We start from the raw sequence: 16,067 nt of genomic DNA, 5'->3' as shown, positions 1-16,067 counted from the left end.
GAAACTAGTAGGTTTACTACTAGATTTACTCTACAGAGGATATCAGATGACTGACTCAGGCTTAGAGGCCTGAAGCTGTATTATGTTCTCTGTGTCTTCAGGAGAAAGCAAGTTATGTAAATTTTTCCTTTAAGAACTAGTTAAAGGAGACTTCCTATAGGTCTATTTTGAGTAATAGACAGACATGGATGCTTATTACTTCAGTGTGATCTCTAGATAGCAAGTCCTCATCCAAGTATATACCACCTAAGATATGCTGTCCTTGAAGATGTTCAACTTAATTTATTGATGACTTTTTTAGACCACCATATTTTTTATAGATGCAAAAATGTGTTTTATACCTAGCATTATAGAAGATTATTACATAAAAGAATGAAATATATATATATATATCTAAATTTGAATAACCGGAAGGAAACTGCATAATATTTCAAATATTTCCAAATTTATATTTCATTATAATCTTTAGTGTTGAAAGATACTTTACTCTTAAGAACTGTGCTGAGCAAGATTCGTTATTTTTAACTTTCCTTTTGATACAGTTTCTAACTTGTCTTAAATGGTATGAATAAATTAGCTATTTGGGAGTGCATAGCTCAGTTAGTTAAGAATCTGCCTGCAATGCAGGAGACCTGGCTTCGATCCCTAGGTTGGGAAGATCCCCTGGACAAGGGAAAGGCTACCCACTTCAGTATTCTTGCCTGGAGTATTCCATGGACTGCATAGTCTACGGGTCAAAAAGAGTTGGACACGACTGAGTGACTTTCACTTCTTTCACAAAAGGAGAATGCTAACTTTTTGATATTGTGAACATAGTCCTTTAATAATTGAATCTTATTAGGTTTAAGAAGATAATGCTATTTGCAATATAATAATTAGAAATCAAAGATGCATTTCAAGCATTAGCAAACATTTTCTGTAAAGAGCTAGAGTGACTATTTTACCTCTGTTGCAACTACTCATTTCTGCCTTTGTTTCTGCTCAAAATCCTTCAGGCTAGGCTTCAACAGGGCTTCCCTGGTAGCTCAGGTGGTAAAGAATCTACCTGCAATGTGGGAGATCTGGGTTCAATCCCTGAGTTGGGAAGATCGCCTGGAAGAGGAAATGGCAACCCACTCCAGTATTCTTTCCTGGGGAATCCCAGGGACAGAGGAACCTGGCAGGCTACAGTCCGTTGGGTCACAAAGAGTTGGACATGACTGAGTGACTAAGAACAGCACAGCAGAGGCTTCACCAGTACATGAACCGACAACTTCCAGATATACAAGCTGGATTTAGAAAAGGCAGAGGAACCAGATATCAAACTGCCAACGACCACTGGAACATAGAAAAAGCAAGAGAATTCAAGAAAAATATATACTTCTGCTTCATTGACTATGCTAAAGTCTTTGTGTGGATTACAACAAACTGTGGAAATTTCTTAAAGAGATAGGAATACCAGAGCATCTTACCTACCTCCTGAGGAACCTATATGCAGGTCAAGAAGCAACTGTTAGAACCTGACATGGAAAAATGAACTGGTTCCAAATTGGGAAAGGAGTATGTCAAGGCTATATTGTCACCCTGCTTTTTTAACTTGTATGCAGAGTACATCATGCAAAATGCTGGGCTGGATTAATTCCAAACTGGAATCAAGATTACTGGCAGAAATAAGAACAATCTCAGATATACAGATGATACCACCCTAATGGCAGAAAGCAAAGAGCAACTAAAGAGCCTCTTGAAAGTGAAAGAGGAGAGTAAAAAAGCTGGCTTCAAACTCAAGATTCAAAAAACTAAGAACATGGCATCTGTTCCCATCACATCATGGCAAATAGGTGGGGAAACAATGGAAATGGTAAGAGACTTTATTTTCTTGATCTCCAAAGTCACTGTGGATGGTGACTGCCACCATGAAATTAACAGATGCTTGCTCCTTGGAAGAAAAGCCATGACAAGACTAGACAGCATATTAAAAAGCAGAGATATTAATTGGCTGACAAAGGTCTGTATTTTCAAAGCTATAATTTTTCCAGTAGTCATTTAGGATGTGAGAGTTGAACCATAAAGTAGGCTGAGTGCCAAAGAATTGATGCTTTCAAATTGTGGTGCTTGAGAAGACTCTCGAGAGTCCCTTGGACAGCAAGGAAATCAAACTAGTCAATCCCAAAGGAAATCAGTCCTGAATATTCACTGGAAGGACTAATGCTAAAGCTGAAGTTCCAATACTTTGATGACCTGATGCGAAGAGCCAACTCATTGGAAAAGACCCTGATTCTGGGAAAGATTGAAGACAGGAGGAGAAGGGGATGACAGAGGATGACATGGTTGGATGGCATCACCGACTCAAAGGACATGTGTTTGAGTAAACTCCAGGAAATGGTGAAGGACAAGGAAGCCTGGTATGCTGCAGTCCATGGAGTCACTAAGAGTCAGACATGACTTACCAACTGAACAACAACAACTTCAAGAAAGCAGCCATACACAGTAACTAAAGGAATGGGTGCGACTGGAGAAGGCAATGGCACCCCACTCCAGTACTCTTGCCTGGAAGATCCCATGGACGGAGAGGCCTGGTAGGCTGCAGTCCGTGGGGTCGCTGAGAGTCAGACATGACTGAGCAACTTCACTTTTACTTTTTACTTTCATGCATTGGAGAAGGAAATGGCAACCCACTCCAGTGTTCTTGCCTGGAGAATCCCAGGAATGGGGGAGCCTGGTGGGCTGTCGTCCATGGGGTCACACAGAGTCAGACATGACTGAAGCGACTTAGCAGTAGCAGCAGTATTTCAATAAAGTTTTACTTACAGCTGGCATGAGTCAGATATGGTCTCTGGGTTATAGTTTGTCGATTGATGTAGCTGTTTTTGTTAACAGAAAAAGTTTCAACACTTTCAAGCATAGCCTCAATGGTATAGAACTTCATTGTATCTGAATACAATTTTAATTCCATAAAAGGCAAGAGAACCTTTGGCTCATCAATGATGCCAGTTGATAAGAAATAACCGTGTGTCTTACATGTGACTTTTGTTCCTCCAATGAAGCTTGAACTGAATACTGTTTTGAAAAATAGAACTCAAAGTATGCTCTTTTCTTTCCTTAATGAAAGCTCTTTTTTTTTAATTTTATTTTATTTTTAAACTTTACATAATTGTATTAGTTTTGCCAAATATCATTTAGTTTCATTTTTATTATATTTCCTCTTTTCTATTCTCAGTGGAATCATTAATTTTCTTCTTTATAAGAGGACCAGATGAATAATAATCCTTAAATTATTCTTAAACATGTTTCTGAAAAACAACTGATAAAATTTTTTTATTCTAGGGGAGGCAAGATAGCAGTTGATAGGAATACAGCTGACCCTTGAACAACACAAAGGTTAGGGGGGGCTGACAATCTGTACAGTAGAAAATTTGCATAAAACTTCACAGTCAGCTCTCTGCATTTGCAGTTCTACATCTGCAGATTTAAGCAACCTTAGAGACTGGAGTGCTGTAACACGTACTTACTGAAAAAATTTGCCTGTAAGTAGGACCATGCAGCTCAAAACGCAGCATGTGCTATTGAAGGGTCATGGGCATGTTAACACCTTTAATAGGAACAGTATTTTTTAACTTAAATCCCATATTTAGTTTCTGGGAAACATGTATTAAGGTATAAAGAATATATTGATCAAATTGATTTCCCTTTTCTACACATAAATACTGTAGTATTTGAATAATTAGAACAATAAATGCCTATAGCATTGCTGCAAATCCCAAGAAAAGGGAACATAGTTCAGGTCACTCTTTCTCCCCACTAGATCATCATCAAATATCCTGAAATGTGACTTTACTGACAGCACAAACAAAAATCTGAAATGTCTGAAAACAAATGCCTATAGGATATGAGCAGTGGTGGAATTAAATTTAATGTGGGCACTTTTCTGTAGAAGGGCACTGGAAGCCCTTTTCTTATTGACTTTCCTTACTGACTTAGATTCAAGGAAATTAAATTCTGCTTGTTTTTGAGGATTACATATTTCTAAAATTTAGTTAATTACCCATCTTTTATGCAAACAAGCTTACAAAAACTATTTTTATTTTTTTGGAATTCCTTGAGAAATAATTCTCAAAGTTCTGTAGAAAATCTACAATTCCTTAATTGTTAGGAAATTTTACATTAAGAAATTTATAGAAGAAAATATTTGCAAATCTGATAAAAGGTTAATATCCCATACATCAAAAACTTACACAATTCAAGAAAAACCAAACAATCCAATTAAAAAGCTGATAATGAATCTGAATTGACATTGTTCCAAAGAATCCATGCAGATAGACAACAGGCACATGAAAAGATATTACAGATCACTAATTATTAGGGAAATGCAAATCAAAAACCACAGTAGATCTCACCCCACACCTGTTAGAAAGGCTGCTGCTGCTGCTAAGTCGCTTCAGTTATGTCTGACTCTGTGCAACCCCATAGACGGCAGCCCACCAGGCTCCCCCATCCCTGGGATTCTCCAGGCAAGAACACTGGAGTGGGTTGCCATTCAACAACAATAAACAGCAAAAGTTGTAGAGAATGTAGAGAAAAGGGAACCTTTATACACTGTGGGTGGGGCTGGAAACTGGTGCAGCCACTTCAGAAAGTATTATGGAGAGTCCTCAAAAATTTAAGAATAAGACCACCATGTACCTCACCTATTCCACTTCTAGATATTTATCCAAAGAACACAGAAACACAACCCAAAAGACCCATGCACCCCTATGTTCACTGCAACATTATTTGTAGCCAAGATAAAGACAGTCAAAGTATTTGTCAGTGGGTAAATGGATAAAGATGTGATATATAAAAATGTGTACACACCCACACACAAACACACACATACACACACTGAAATGCTACCCATCCATAAAAAAATGAAATCCTGCCATTTGAATGGAATTTGATGGTATTATGAAAAGAAAAATACCATATTATTTCACTTATATGCAAAGTCTAAAAAAGACTTCAAAAAAATGAGCAAACAAAATAATGAAAACAAATCCATAGATCCAGAGAACAGATGAGTGGTTGCCAGAGAGGGAAAGGGGTTGGGGGGTGAACAGAATTAGTGAAGGGGTCAGCTATATGGTGATGCATGGTAATGAGACTTGCGGTGGAAATCACTTAGTAGTGTATACAGATGTCAAATTAGAATGATATACATCTAAACCTTTTATGGGCTTCCCTTGTGGCTCACCTGGTAAAGAATCTGCCTGCAATGTGGGAGACCTGGGTTTGATCCCTGGGTTGGGAAGATCCCCTGGAGAAGGGAAAGGCTACCCACTCAGTATTCTGGCCTGGAGAATTCCTCTTATAATAAAGAAAAGAATAAAGTATTCTGGCCTGGAGAAAGCCTTTTATAAATTAAAAAAAAAAAAAGAACAAATAAAAAAGGAAAGTACCTTTTTTAAAGTATTTAATCCACATTTCCCCAAGGTACTAACTTACAGTCTTGAGCATAAACACTGTAGTATTTTCTATCACTTCTTTGCAGCACCCCAGGTCTGCCCTCACAGAGAATTCCTATAAGTCTGTGCTATTTGATTGGCTTAGAGAAGGGCTATTGATTTGAAATCTCTTTTTTTTTCTTTTATTCAAATGAGAACATATGTTCTGACTTTAAATACAAAGGTGGTGATAGACCAAAGTGGAATTAGGTGTTATTACAGGATAACAGATGTGTTTTGACTCCCTTTTATTATGCTTGCAAATATATCCTTTACACTAAGTGTTAAATCTCATGCATGGTGTAGTTCTTGAAAAGATATCCTGTATTATAGTATATGGAAATAATCTCACTTTTTGAGAAAGGTGAATGACTCAATCAAAAGTTGTAGCTGATCCTTCTTGAAATTTCTGTAGTCATAGTACAGTAATAAGGACCGTTTTTAAACTGGTGTCAGACTCAGATGACATATGATCACTGCCAGCTGCATCAAGATGTAGTCTGGGTAAAAATAAGTTATTTGACCAGAACAGCAGAACAAAGCTGAAAATCTTCTGACACCTGATCCCTTCAGCAGCTGTGGAAATCTATTGAAAGGGTTCTCCTTCTAATGCATTTGTCAGAATGCTAATTGGAAAAATGACTTCATGTCATGAGTCATACAGTCACCTCTGTGGACCTCATTAGACTTAAATGAGTGCACTCAAGTCCAGCACCATCATTCAGATATAGCCATATGTTGGTAAAGAAGATAGCTCAGTAACCGGGCTCCTGGCCAATTGTGAACATTGTCAAGTAAAGAAATGGGGTAAAAATCGAATAGAAATGTTTAAGGGCAGATGTAGACATAAGGCATTATAGCTTTCTGAGAAAAAGCTATACAAGCTTGGGACTTCTAAGAAGTTCAACCAAGTTAAGCGAAAAAAAGTTTAGCCAAATTTTATCCTTAAATGCACCTTAGAAGTACTCTGGAGCAGGGGGAAATAGAAAGAGAACTGACATAAGTCTTAAGAGTTCACAATTTAGGAATGCAGGCAGCCATTTGTATAAGTGGGCTTCCCAGTGGCTCAGCAGTAAAGAATCTGCCTGCAATACAGGAGACATGAGTTTGAGGGAAGATCCCCTGGAGAAGAAGTTGGCAACCCATTCCAGTATTCTTGCTGGGAAAATCCCATGGACAGAGGAGCCTTGTCGGTTATGGTCCATAGGGTTGCCAAGAGTCAGATACAACTTAAGTGACTGAGGACACTTATATACATAACTTCAGTAAAAGAGAAGCTATGAAAACAAAAATTATAAAATTCCAGTTAAGTTCCTAGAGGAAAGTGTGGAAGGAGTCTATCATTTATGATTGTATTACGTAAGGTTGAAGAGAAGATGGAGGAAAGAGAGAGCCTCCTGGGGCAGGCAGAATTTAACCTAGAACTGCAAGGATGGGGACATAGTGTAGAGACACATGTGGAAACAGGCAGCCAAGAGGGAAGCAAGTGGGAAGACCTTTAATGTAGCAGATATGACCTGGGAACGGAATCCTGGCTACCACATTACAGACAGGATTTTCCAGGTAGTGCTAGTGATAAAGAACCTGCTTGCCAATGAAGGAGACATAAGAGATACAGATTCCATCCCTGGGTCAGTAAGATCTCCTGGAGCAGGGCATCGCAACTGACTGCAGTATTCTTGCCTGGAGAATCCATGGACAAAGGAGTCTGGCAGGCTACAGTCCATAATGTTACAAAGAGTTGGACATGATTGAAACAACTTAGTAGGCTCGTACACATACGCAGTATAGACAACTCCAACTATGGGAATCATGGGTTTGAAACTGGGCATTTGGTGCTAGAAATGCAGGATAATCTTTGAATATCAGCCAAGAGATCACTAGAATGAAACTACATAACTTCAAAAAAATTAACACATGATTTTAAATAGCAAGTGATTGTCTTTAAGGGTATGGAAATAACTATTTTTTTAAACAGGTAAAATAATACGCATAATGTCTTCAGATGTGTGCACCTTTAAAATACAAAAGTACCAAGTCATCCAAGCAATTAAATATTTTGTTTTCCACTTAGAAAGAAAAAGTATCTGTTCATCTAAACTTTCTATACTTCATCTGGTTGTCTGAAAAGACAACCATGATAGACCTGAAAATTCTAGTAAGAACTGATATTCCTTTTAAATACAAAACTCAAATGAACAAACATTTGCTGAAAGTCGAGTACAGTCAAGAAACTTAGATGCCATGAAAGTAAAGATGATGTGATGGGGAATCACAGGCTTAACCTAAGGTTTAGTTCAACCTGGTCACTGCTAACAGGACAGGTGAGAATTTTGGCCTGAATGGAGCTACTGTCTGTTTCTGAAACATATGGTTCTCATCATTAGCCTCAAAATCAAGATGTCTCAGACTTTATTCCATCTCTGGAATAACCCTGGAATAACCCTCTGGAATAACCCTGACCTCTTGGTTTTTCTGGAACACTGGTCATTTAGGCAGTGAAAATACCAATGTTATTTGGCAACTGTTGATGGCCTATGTACTATAGGTTAAGGACTGGATGAAGGGAGATGAGTTTCTTATATGATATATTTGAAAAGCTAATTTTATATCAAGCTGTATACATCCATGGTAGGTATATGCCATTCTTGTCTCTCCAACTTTACTTTCTTTAAAAAAAAGTTAAACATAAATGTAGGTGTGAAAAAACTATCACATAGATGAAATTTCATACAGTAAACAAGGCCATGTATCAATCTCTAAATCTGAAAATAGAAAATATTCTGTACTCTGAAAGTTCTCTCTCCCCTATCCTGTTTCCACACCTTTTTTTTCTCCCAACAATCTTCCCTTTCTCACACATCACTAACTCAGTGGACATGAATATGAGCAAACTCCAAGAGACAGCAAAGGACAGGGAAACTTGGTGTGCTGCACTCCATGGGGTTGCAAAGAGTTGAACACAACTTAGTGGCTGAACAACAACAGTAACAACAAAATCTCACCCGTATGGTAGTCCTTAGCTTGACTTTTATCACTTCAGTCAAAGTTTTACTATTTTTGAGATTTTCACAAATGGAATCATATTGTATGTACTCGTTGGTGTCTGTTATATTTTCTGCAGCATTAAGTTTGTAAGATTCATTTATGCTGTAACTATAGCTATAGTTTGTTCAGATTTATTGTATATGTATATTATATGAACATATGAATATGTCATTATTTTGGGTTGTTTAAATTTTGTGGCCATTATGAGCTATGCTGCAAAATGCAGTCTTGTATGTCTTTTGGTGCATTTACGCAGTCTTATATACACAGGAATTGAATTGCTGGGTGAAAACTAACTATGTATATATTTTTCATTAGTGGATGCTTACATTCTCACTCAGTCTTGTCCAACTCGATGCATTAGTGGATACTGCCAAACAATTGAGGTGTTGATCACAGTTGTACTCATTTACACCCACACCGTTCTGCATGATAATTTCACTTGCTGTAAAGCACATTCTCATCAAATATTGTCAGTCTTTAATCTTAGAAGTTTTAATGTGGTCTGGTGGTGTGTCATTGGAAATACAATTTGCATTTTCTCAATGACTAATGATATTGAGTATTCTTTTAGAATTAAATTACTTAACAGTGTATTATTTAATTTTGAGTTTCTAATGCTCTTTTTGTTACTTAGTTCTGGATTAATTTATCTGGGGTCAAAGAGCATATTCTTATATATGAATTAAATCATATGAAATGTGTTTCCTTTAATAAACTAGTATAGGATCAATTTTGGTAAATGTTCCATGTCTACTAGGAAAAATGTACTTTCTCTAGATGTTAACTGTAGTTTTCTATGTATCTCCATTTGGTCCAGATTTTCAATGATTCTCAAATTTCTAATTGCTTTTGTGACTTTGTATATACTAAAATTAATTGACAGAAATGTTGGAAATTCCATAAGTGTGATTTACAGATTTAGTTCTTTGATGTTAAGCTTTGCTTGATATATTTTAAGAGTAATTCATTTTATCATCCTGGTTTTATTGAAACCTTTATCACGGTGGAATACCTTTTACATATCATGACTAATTAGAAAAGACTCATCTCTATAGTATTTAAATATTTAAATATTCTTGATTTCATCTGGGCACTTCAAGTTGCAAAATACACACACACACACACACACACACACACACATCCTTATGCTGTCTGGTCTCATTTTCATGCACGACAGCAATCTTAAGCTGTCCCAAAATGTCCATAACAATTCTACTATCATTACTTCTCAAATTCTTGAATTGACTATTTTCTATTTTCTTCCTCTAACCTTCTACACCCATTCTTCCCATTGTCAAATCATAGCTTCACTCTTCATTTCAATGATAAAACAGTAACAACCAGAAGAGACATATCTCATTCTTTCTACCTTCAGGTTAAGTTTCCATTTCTCTTGTTACAGTGAATGTATGTGTTCTGCTTCTGTATCTGGCCACTGTGTGTCAAATTTCCTCTTGACTACTTAAACATTTTCTTTGTTTTTTCTTGTCCTACTATGATCATTTCCATCAAAATATGCTTCAATATATCTTTTTACTAAAACCCAAACAATAACAATAAAAACTTTTCTGAACCCATATGTTGGAATCCTCTTTAGCTCCCATCTGTTTATCTACCTCCCTCTATAGCCAAGCTCCTTAGAAGAGTTTCATATCCTACTCTATCCACTTACTTTTTTCACTTTCCTTTTAGTTCAATCCCAATTAGTTTTCCTTCTCTACAGCTCTAATGAAATTGCTCCAGTCAAATTATAAAGCTCAATCTGTGTTTCTTCCCTTACACGATTTAACTGATTCAGTTGATTATTCTCTCTTTGAAATGTTTTTTATGCTCGTTTTTTAGAGAAATCATACTCAGTTTTTTCCAGCCTCATTGGCTTCAATTTCTTCATCTCTTGCTAGATCTTCCTGGTAAGTTGGGTCACTAAAGGGTGGAGTGGTCCTTTGCTCAGTTCTTAGGATTGTCCTCTTCTCTAGTTACATTTCCCCACTAGTGATCTCATCTAGCTTCAAGGATGCAAATATCATCCACATCTCAGTGAGTCTGTCCAATATATCTTTAGTTCTGAGTTCCTCCTTGAGCTTCAGATTCATACGATAAATACCTATGTGACATAACCCATGCCATCTCTAGTCTTCCCAGTTCTGGAAACAGCACTATAATTTTTCGAGTTGTCCAGACTGAACTCAGAACCTTTTTTACTTCTCTTTTCTTCATAATCTTATAATCATCCATTAGTGAGTCCCTGGCAACTCTGTTTTTGCGATTATTTCTGACAACACTTTATCCTCTCTCATCTGCAAGAGCTTCCTAAGTAATATATCAGGTTTTACATGTTTCCTTACAATATATTATCCCTATTATAGACAGAAACATCTTGAAATATTCTAGTTCAGATCTGACCACTTCTCTTTTCATGAATCTCCTATGTTTTCCCAACACAGATATAGTAAATTAAAGTAAAATTGAAGCTCCTCCACATGGCCCATGGGAGCTGAGATGAAATCACCAGGCCTACTCTTTGGTGTTAGTTTTCATTATCCTTTCCCTTACATTACTCCAGCAACACTGGGTTTATCCTGCTTCTTGGGCTATCCAAACTGATAGTTGCAGCTTCACTTGCCTTCTCATTCCTTCATGTTCTTGGGTTTTCATCTGGAATATCACTCTTTAGAAAAAATTCCCTGACCATTCAATTAAAATATGGGATTATCTCTATAATCCATTTACTTTTCTCAGGGCTCATATCACTGTTGTGTTAATTTCTTCTTTACATTATCTAGCATTAAAATGGAGAAGGCAATGGCAACCCACTCCAGTACTCTTGCCTAGAAAATCCCATGGGCAGAGGAGCCTGGTAGGCTGCAGTCCATGGGGTCGGGAAGAGTTGGACACAAAGGAGCGACTTCACTTTCACTTTTCATTTTCATGCATTGGAGAAGGAAATGGCAACCCACTCCAGTGTTCTTGCCTGGAGAATCCCAGGGATGGGGGAGCCTGGTGGGCTGCCGTCTATGGGGTCGCACAGAGTCAGACGTGACTGAAGCAACTTAGCAGCAGCAGCATTAAAATATATTTACTCTAAGATTGCTATGCTGTATTTTTCACTATGCAACCAACAAATTAAAAAGTTATTAACACACGTGTGTGTGTGTGTTAGTTGCTCAGTTGTGTCTGACTCTTTGCGACCCCATGGACTATTGCCCACCAGGCTGATCAGATCAGATCAGATCAGTCGCTCAGTCGTGTCCAACTCTCATGCGACCCCATGAATCGCAGCACGCCAGGCCTCCCTGTCCATCACAAACTCCTGGAGTTTACTGAGACTCACGTCCACCGAGTCAGTGATGCCATCCAGCCATCTCATCCTCTGTTTTCCCCTTCTCCTCTTGACCCCAATCCCTCCCAGCATCAGAGTCTTTTCCAATGAGTCAACTCTTCGCATGAGGTGGCCAAAGTTCTGGAGTTTCAGCTTTAGCATCATTCCTTCCAAAGAAATCCCAGGGCTGATCTCCTTCAGAATGGACTGGTTGGATCTCCTTGCACTCCAAGGGACTCTCAAGAGTCTTCTCCAACACCACAGTTCAAAAGCATCAATTCTTCAGTGCTCAGCCTTCTTCACAGTCCAACTCTCACATCCATACATGACCACTGGAAAAACCACAGCCTTGACTAGATGGACCTTTGTTGGCAAAGTAATGTCTCTGCTTTTGAATATGCTATCTAGGTTGGTCATAACTTTCCTTCCAAGGAGTAAGCGTCTTTTAATTTCATGGCTGCAGTCACCATCTGCAGTGATTTTGGAGCCCAGAAAAATAAAGTCTGACACTGTTTCCACTGTTTCCCCATCTATTTCCCATGAAGTGGTGGGACCGGATGCCATGATCTTCATTTTCTGAATGTTGAGCTTCAAGCCAACTTTTTCACTCTCCACTTTCACTTTCATCAAGAGGTTTTTGAGTTCCTCTTCACTTTCTGCCATAAGGGTGGTGTCATCTGCATATCTGAGGTTATTGATATTTCTCCCGGCAATCTTGATTCCAGCTTGTGTTTCTTCCAGTCCAGTGTTTCTCATGATGTACTCTCCATATAAGTTAAATAAACAGGGTGACAATATACAGCCTTGACATACTTCTTTTCCTATTTGGAACCAGTCTGTTGTTCCATGTCCAGTTCTAACTGTTGCTTCCTGACCTGCATACAGATTTCTCAAGAGGCAGATCAGGTGGTCTGGTATTCCCATTTCTTTCAGAATTTTCCACAGTTGATTGTGATCCACACAGTCAAAGGCTTTGGCATAGTCAATAAAGCAGAAATAGATGTTTTTCTGGAACTCTCTTGCTTTTTCCATGATCCAGCGGATGTTGGCAATTTGATCTCTGGTTCCTCTGCCTTTTCTAAAACCAGCTTGAACATCAGGAAGTTCACGGTTCACATATTGCTGAAGCCCGGCTTGGAAATTCAAGATGATAACTGTACTTAGCAGCACACATGGTGAATGCTAAATAAATATTTCAAATGAATTATAAAAAAGGAATAAATAATTGGTTATCACAATTGAAATGTGAGGTTTAAAAATAAACCAAGTTAATTTTATGTTGAAGTGGCAATAAAAACGATTTTCAATCTTTATTTTCCCTTTATATTCCTATGTTTCAAGGTCGCATTGTCAAGCTTGATTTCTGTAGGAGTTTAATTATTATTAAAATATAATTTAATAATATGCTTACAAATTGGTATATATGGCTTATAAAAGAAGATTTTTCTTTTATTCAATATAAAACTATTCATTACAAGGGAATATGTACATAAACAGAGGGAATCAAAAATTAGTAACAATTTATATATCCACCCAGAGCTATGTTACCAAGACTTTTAAAATAAAGTAAAATTCCTACTTGCCTTACAAATTGAAAATTAATTTAACTTGGAATGATATATAACATTGTAACTTTAGGAGGTTGACATTTATTTAACAATGTTAATATAAGGCCCATTTTGTGCTAGGTACTTTTGTAGTCTCTGGGGACACAATTTTCTACCAAACAGATCTGATCCTTAATTTCTTAGAGTTCGTTAGTTTATTGTTGCTGGAAGACCATCATTAATGAGCAAAATAAACTTCAGTTATTTAAAAAAGTGCTATGAAAATAAAAAAAGCACGAGGTATCATGATACTTTGATTATAAAATTGGGAAATCTTTAACTTACAGAAATTCTTAGGTTCTTAAGTTCAATCTTTTGTGTGTTGACATTTTCTTAATAGTTAAAGAACAATCATTTAGATCCAGTGATGTGCTGGAGACGACCAAGTACTAGCTCCCAAGGGCAGACTGTGTACATCTCTTGTTAATTATGCACAATAGTAGCTAAAACTTGAAATTAACTGAAGTACAAGTATTTATACCACAGAACCTGTAAAAATGGTTAAAAAAAAATCTGGACTTCCCTTTCTTACAGAGTTGGTTGTTACACACACACACACACACACCAGACACCACAGACTATGTCACTCTCCCTACAGAAGAAAGTATATCTTCCAACACTGAAATGCAACAATTTAAAAGAAAGAGAAAGTTATAGATTTTCACAAAGTGTTAACCCCAAGAACTTTCCTGATGAAGGATATTATCGGAACTAGTAGCTGAGTCAGATCCACAAATAGATTATTTAGGTAATAAAGCCATAGTTCTAAATCTGAGATAACTAAACACTTTAACTTGACATGATTAAGAATCTCTCATCCTCTGAATTTTTCTTTATACAGTTTATCAGGTTCAATTTAATGTTTTTGGCTTGAATTAAAATTAGTATAACATTTGAAGAAATTATACCAGATGGTCAAATAATTCTTTTAAGGACTTATGATTAGATGGCCAAGTAATTCTTTAGAAAACTTTTAATTTTCTTAATCTGTTCTGCTTGGCTCTTATGCAATAGAAGCCATTAGCTTCTACAGATAGGGTCACATTGTAAATTATTCCTTGTAGTTATATTTCTGATTGTTTGCCTTGTGTCTTGTTCACCTTTAAATGTTTTCAAGGAGATTTAAAGTTTTAGAAGCTAGATTGCTATTATCTTATAGAAAACATTGAAATCGTATTCATGGAACAAGGAAACCATAATCATTGTTCAATAAATTGATGCCTAATTTTAATATTTAACTTTTTTTTGTTTGTTTTTACAAGTGGGAATTGTCTTTATTCTTTTCTTCAGATTTAACTTGTACAAAAATCTTGAAAAAAACTGCACTTTCAAAACTTCTGTTAGGACTGTACTTCTAGAAGGCAAAATCTTCAGACTTTCCAAAAATGGTGATATAAAGTACAAAAAATAGTCTATGAATTAGAGGGGGAGTTTTTGAGTTGACTAGTCACAAAACATGTGATAGCAACCGCGGCAAGCAAGAGAAATTCTGCTTCAAAATGGAAAGATTTTGGCAGAGGTGTCAGCCTCACTTAGTCAGGAAAATTACTTCAGCTCTAACTGTTGTCATCCAACAACCAGCCCACGGATTTCACCCACTTCCTTCTACTAAGAGTAGCAATTGCTGAACATTTCAAGCTCACAAAGAGGTGTAATTCTGAATCACAAAAACTAAAAAATGTAGTTAGGCCAGTGGCAACATTGATGGCCGCAAAACAGACACCTGAATCTGATTAAATTAAGAAAACAACCTTACTTGAATTTGTGCAGAAGCAGACAACCTATGAGTCACCAGAACATTCAAAGATCACAGTGAAAAAGGAAGCTAACAATTTGAGATTTTTTCATTAATAAGTTATACTAGGCTAATTTTTCTAGATAAAAATGTATGCAATTAATATGAATCATTATGTTAATTGGTATTTTTTCAAAGAGCAAGTGTGCTTAACAGTTCCATTCTATGTGCTTTACTTTTGAAACTGTAGACCATAATTCAGAACTCTTACACTAAGCAGTGCTTCTCCTTCCTTAATGTGGCACAAATCTAGAATAATAAGCAACTGATTCTAGGAGATTTAATGCACACACATTCATGTATACCTATAAATACATCTCTTACTCTTCCCATTTGTGTTTAATAGTAGCAGTAGCTAGAAATTATCTGTGGTGCAAATACTTACAACATGGAAACTGGAAAAATGCTATAAAATGGATTTCCTTTTCATAGTGTTGGTAATCTCACACACATAGACATAGACACACACACATCTACACACCATTGATTATATTCCTCTTCCTGTAGAATAAAATATATCTCTCTATATATACATATGTGTCCATGTATTCACACATGTATATAGATACATACATAAATGCATACACATGTGTATATGTCTATATTTATGCATAATGTTACTTCTTGACCTGCATACAGATTTCTCAGGAGGCAGGTAAGATGGTCTGGTATTCCTGTCTCTTGTAGAATTTTCCAGTTTGTTGTGATATGCACTGCCAAAGGCTTTGGCGTAGTCAATAGTGGATGTTTTTCTGGAACTCTCTTGCTTTTTCTGTGATCCAACAGATGTTGGCAATTTGTGAAACTGGTTCCAAATTGGGAAAGGAAATACATCAAGA

The sequence above is a fragment of the Bubalus kerabau genome, chromosome 8 (assembly GCF_029407905.1).
Source record: "Bubalus kerabau isolate K-KA32 ecotype Philippines breed swamp buffalo chromosome 8, PCC_UOA_SB_1v2, whole genome shotgun sequence".
Lineage (NCBI taxonomy): Eukaryota > Metazoa > Chordata > Mammalia > Artiodactyla > Bovidae > Bubalus > Bubalus kerabau.
The sequence above is the reverse complement of the archived record's forward strand: the minus strand, read 5'-3'. Positions refer to the sequence as shown.